The sequence below is a fragment of the Microtus ochrogaster genome, chromosome 1 (genome assembly GCF_000317375.1).
Source record: "Microtus ochrogaster isolate Prairie Vole_2 chromosome 1, MicOch1.0, whole genome shotgun sequence".
NCBI lineage: Eukaryota > Metazoa > Chordata > Mammalia > Rodentia > Cricetidae > Microtus > Microtus ochrogaster.
In genome coordinates, this window is record NC_022009.1 from 14,113,913 (window position 1) to 14,119,599 (window position 5,687).

Consider the following 5,687-nt stretch of genomic DNA (forward strand, 5'->3'; position numbering starts at 1 on the left):
CATGCCCACTATGAGCCCTGCAAACTAACAATAACCAGCCTGGCAAGACATGCCCACTGATACAAGAGTGGCGCAGATGTCATGGGATTAACCACCCACTTTCTGTTTGGATTTACGGCCTGCTTCTAGAAATTGAAACCCAAACCTGGCACCGTTATCAGAGTCAAGGACCTGTGTCTGGAGATTATAGGCCCTAAGGGGAGCATCTATTAATGCATTAAACTGACAACTAATGAGTTAACTTGTTACAGCCATAGCTGTCAACCTTCATAAGAGAGCCTTCTTTTTGCAGTACATGGTGATTCCACATGGGAAACCTCCATCTGATCAAGGTGCAGAGAATAGGAGACGGTGGAAGACTCAGCCCTGTGCCTATATCATACCCACCCCTCCAAAGGCTCAGGGATATTGTAGAGAGGGGGTGGGGAGATTGTAAGAGCCATAAGAGGTGGATGACAAGGAAACGGTGCTGTCTGGACACAGGGCCACTACAAATACGAATTCACAACAATTAGGCAGCATATAGGTGGCTTAGAGACCCACAGTCTGTCTGGAGTGAGGTCCTTCACGTACGTGCGTGTGTGCATGCGTGCGTGCGTGTGGTATTCATCTTGGTGCAGTGGTGAAATACTCAGGAAAGCAAGTTAAGGCAGGCAAGTTCCTCCTAGGGAAGGCATGGCAGCAGGGGCCTGAGGAAGCAGCAGTTCACTGCCCTCCATCAGGAGGCAGAAGCAAATACTCGTGCTCTGCTGGCTCCCCTTTTCCGTCAGCCAGGGACCCCAGCCCGTGGACTCCTGCTGCCCAGGTAAGGTGGGCCTTCCCTCCCAGGTGTGCCCAAAGAGATCTAGAGCTTGTCCAGTTGACATTAACCATCTCAGTGTGTAAATGGTCCAACCACTGGCCACCAATTGCGAGGGGAAGGCATCTAAAGGTGAAAAGTGGCCCAGGTTTTCCCACTCTCAGGTTTCTGGAATAAACTGCATAGATAGCTTATCTCCACCCCAAGTACTTTGAATTGAGGGCATTTTTTGTTTTTGGGGATATTTACATATACATAATGAGTTATCTGGAGCTAGATTATTTATTTCACATACGGTGAAGCTATATATGCTGAAGGTAATTTTATATAATAGTTCTAGTGGTTTTGTGCATGAAATAAAGATTCAAGGGACAAAACCTTCCAGTTGTGATGTCATTTGAGCCCTCCAAGTTTTGGAGATTGAGAGTTTGAGGTCAATTTAGGCTATAATGAGAGTCAGTATGCAATTTTTTTAAAAAAAAGCTTTGTATCTTTAAATGAGGGAATATTCTGTCTCAGCTGGGTGTGGTACTGCACACCTTTAGTCCCGGCACTTTTGAGGTAGAGGCAGATGGATCTCTGAGTTTGAGGCTAGCCTAGTCTACATAGTAAGTTTCAGGACAGCCAGGGCTACATAGTGACAAGCAGTGGGCTATCTAATGAGACAAAGCCTCAGCGCTGTGTCCACCCCACTTCAGGTGAGTCTCAGCCTCTCTCCATCCTTGATTGAAAGCTACAAACCCAGTTCCTCACCTGCATTAGCACCCAGAGGCAAAACACATAACTGGAGGGGTCAGGCCAGAGAAGCCTATCACTGTTTCAACCTGGGACCCTTCACGCTTCAGATATCCAAGCCACCTGTTCAATTACCCAGCAGTTTGTCCAAGAGCCATTAAAAAGGGGGGGGGTGTTTGTTTTATCCCACCTTAACTGTGCCTGGCTTACAGTAATTTAGGGGGGAAAAAATCTAAACAACTTTTTTTTAAGCCAATGAATTGCTTCAAGGTTCCCTGCTCCATCTTAGCCTAGTTCCTTCCTAGTCCCTTCCCCAACTTGCCCTCCAAAGAGGGTGTCTCACAGGACTTCACTGCCCTCAGGAAGGGAGGCTGAAGTATGGCAAAGGGTTGGTTGCATTTTAAAGGCGAATAATATAGATATTTTCTTAACCTAATGACCTCTGACTTTGAGTTTGGCCCCTCCTCCCCAATACCCCCAGAAAGCCCCTTCTGCCTCCTTCCATGTGGAGCTTGGAGTATCCCCCAAACACTTGTGTGAGATGATTCATGTTTCACACTCAGGCTTAAGCAAACTGCTCACTCCTTTCCTTCCCCACTTGTAGGGGAAATCTTCAGATGACCATAGGCACACATCTAACTTCAGTATCAATGACTGACCCCACCCCATCTCTGGAGGGTATATTACTAGTTGACTCAGATGACAAAAATTACAGAAAATCTACTCAAATAAATAGATTCTCTGCAAACCAGGACTTTTACATCTCTACACAGTGCCTGTGGTCACGTGTAAGAAGCGATTCGGTAACAATAGGTTCAATTGTTCCTGTTTAGGCAGCCTAGGGGAAGGTGGGACTAGTAAGTCTTCTGAAATGGTAGGCACGCATCTGCACTGATGGCCCCTTCCCCAGAAGATTGACCACAGATCTCAACAATACAAACCCCAAAAGAGAATGGAACTCACAGGAGAAAATCAGACACGGCTTAACCCAGCAACTCTAAGTTCTTAAAACTCAGCTCCTAACAAAATGTCTTTAAAACCCAAATTATGAAAACCATTTTATGTCCCATTAAACCTCTTTGCAACAGTTGCATAGATATTAAAGGGACATTGCAAGGACAAAGGACTCCTAGACGAATGCATGACAAGTCTTAAAAGCATCACATAGTATTTTTGTGTTTGGTTGGTTGGTTGGTTGGTTTTGGGGTCTCACTCTGGAGCCCAGCTTGGCCTCAGATTCATGGCAAGCCTCCCAAGTGTGAGGATTTCCAGGTAGGCATAAGACACCACACTCAACTCAAACACTCATTTCTTAACAGGCTCTCAGTTTAAAGCCTGTAATCAACAGTCTGATGGCACACAGCATCTGTCTGGGAAAAAAAAAAATGACCACCACAGTGCAGTGACTGGGAACTGTTTGGAGCTAGTAAACCTTTGCCCGCCACAAAGAGGAAGGCCACCATCGAGGAACTGGCTGGCCTACAAGTGAAGATGATCCCTGGAATTTTTAGAATCACGTCACAGAGATGGTGCACAATGTATAGCTGCAGCTCCAGGAAGTTTGAAAGCTACAGGGAAAATGGGCATGAAGTGTGTGTGTGTGCGCGCATGCACACGCGTGTGCATGTGTGCATGCGTGCATGCGTACATGGGTGCTGTTAGCACAGTTTTGTTTCTTAAATGGTTAAAACTCCCTCTCTTATCTGACTTGTGTTCTCACCCTTGGGGATTATTTTTGGAGTTAATCTCTACTCCCACTAACAAGCAGGATGAGCAGGGGCAGTGAAAAGAGGGGCATTTATAAGGAATCACGGTGCGGCTCTCCTGTGGACAATCCTGCCCACACCAGCCCTCTTTAGCTCACACCCAGGAATCTGCGAGAATCCTCTAGCATTAGAAAATAACAATACCTGTATTAAGGGTATTTCATGGTGACCATTTCTAATTTAAGCTTGTGATTTCAGAGTGAGGCAAAGCCTACTTAGCCATAAGTTTCTGGGGTGATCGCTTGCTGGTTAAAACAGAAGCATCCTGCCATACCAGTTCAAGACAGAACCGAATATGGCTGCTCTCTGTAATATGTCAGTTGTGGGTTTTGGGTTTTTTGGGGGGATGGGATGTCAGCTGTTTTTTGGGGGTTCTTGGCGGGGCAGGGGGTGTTCAGTAATCTAATCCATAGACAGGTGCCAGGTCCTATTCATCCTTTAAAAAAAGTTTGAGACTTGTGCTGCTATGAGAGAATTCCAACTGTCCCAAAGGAATGTGAAGGTTTCAAGGAAGCCATCATGAATCAAAGAGAAAATGACCCATCTTCAAAATGGACCTTGAGCATTTCCCCAATACATTGAAACTGTGTCATCCTTAGAAAACATGTCTGGAACAGATGGCCGGAGATATTAGCACCTCAGCTGAAAGGGAGGGAGAACAGGACCCTAGGGTGCTCAGAAACAACAAATGCTCTTCAGAGTACAGATCACATTTCAACCACCCACTTGTCCCAGAGCCGAGTCAAAAACAGCCCAGTGCTGGGAAGTCTCAGGCAGGGCTAACCTGTGTCCCTTCCAGACCCAGGTGAGATGCAAGTCACGTAGAAATGACCTAGAGGGTTGCATCCTCCTCCCACTGAACCAAACACAGTAGAATGAGCAGACCCTAGAAGCGGTAGAACTGTAAGCAGTGGTACCTGTCCGGAATCCCCACAGGTTGTCGCAGAAGGATTAAGAATTCATGGCTAACTAGCAGCCACTGAAGCATATACTTAATCTAAGTACACACAGAACTTTGCACACAAGGCCGCTTGACCACCTGAGTTCAAACTGATCCCTTCCTTGGATGTCTAAATACAACCAAGAACGTTACTGTGTACAAAGGAGACAATAGCTTGGAGCTTGTTCTGATTTTTGTTTTTCTTGTCTGGCAGATGCTTGAAAAAACAAAATTTTACTGCCAGGTTTTTCAAGGCTGCCTTTGCCTCTCACTTCCTGCCCTTCAACCCCTGACCTTTGTCTGTGGGGGGGGGGGGGGTCTGCACCGAGGCTCTTGGCTATAGCACTGAACTGCTACTAATCTCCAACTGCCTCAAAACATCCCCCCACACATCTGTGTGCTCCCTACGCCCGTGTCCCAGTGTGTGTGTGTGTGTGTGTGTGTGTGTGTGTGTGTGTGTGTGTGACAGCTGCTAAAGTCAGCGTTAGCAACAGCACACCGATACCAAAATTAAGACACATTCAAGTTCTCTCTTGTTAGGTGTAATCTTCCTAATGAATGACTCAGTAAACACAGGGTGTACTGACCAAAGAAGCCCTGTTTTGAATACTGTATCACCGGGTTTTACTTTTTAAAACACCCAATCGGCATGATCATTTAATTGCTTACTTCCAAAGAAGAGCCGTTACACATTTTGTGAATTTGCCATGTTCCTAAAAATGTGTCTGAAAACTGCATTTTCTAAAACGTGAGTTCCAGTTGCCATTTCAGAAGGGCTTTCTCCTTAGCTCCCATTACATCCCATTTGAACAAGAGCTAATGAGTTTACTACATTTCTACTTCACACAACCCCCTCTTCTGGTAAGAAAATATTTTAAGCTGGACGGTGATGGTACACGCCTTTAATCCCAGCACTTGGGAGACAGACGCAGGCAGATCTCTGTGAGTTCTAGGACAGCCTGGCCTACAGAGTAAGTTCCAGGACAACCAGGACTACACACAGAGTAACCCTGTCTCAAAAAAAAAAAAAAAAAAAAGAATAAAAAGAAAGAAAATATTGAGACATATAGGTCAGAGAAGTTTTTCTTCTTGCCACAATTACCACTAAATATTTTTCTTTTTGAAAGAGTTAAAAAAAAAAGATGTGTTCAAGTTCTTTGCTTATCCACTCCACACTCTATTGTAAAGAGAAAGTGAGAGTATTCCTTCCAGAGGCTATGCATCATATGCATCTACAGCCTGTAGAATCCTTGCCTCCCATGGGTAGGTGATGCTGCCCCTCTGCTGTGTATTCACAAGGCCTAAAAGAAGCAATGCACTATGACTCACGATGGATAAACTCCATTCTTGCAAATATGGGGCCTTTTACACACATACACGCACACACACAAGAGGTGGGGAGAAAAAGGGAGAGAGAGAGGAAAAAAAACACCAACATAGCTTCAAG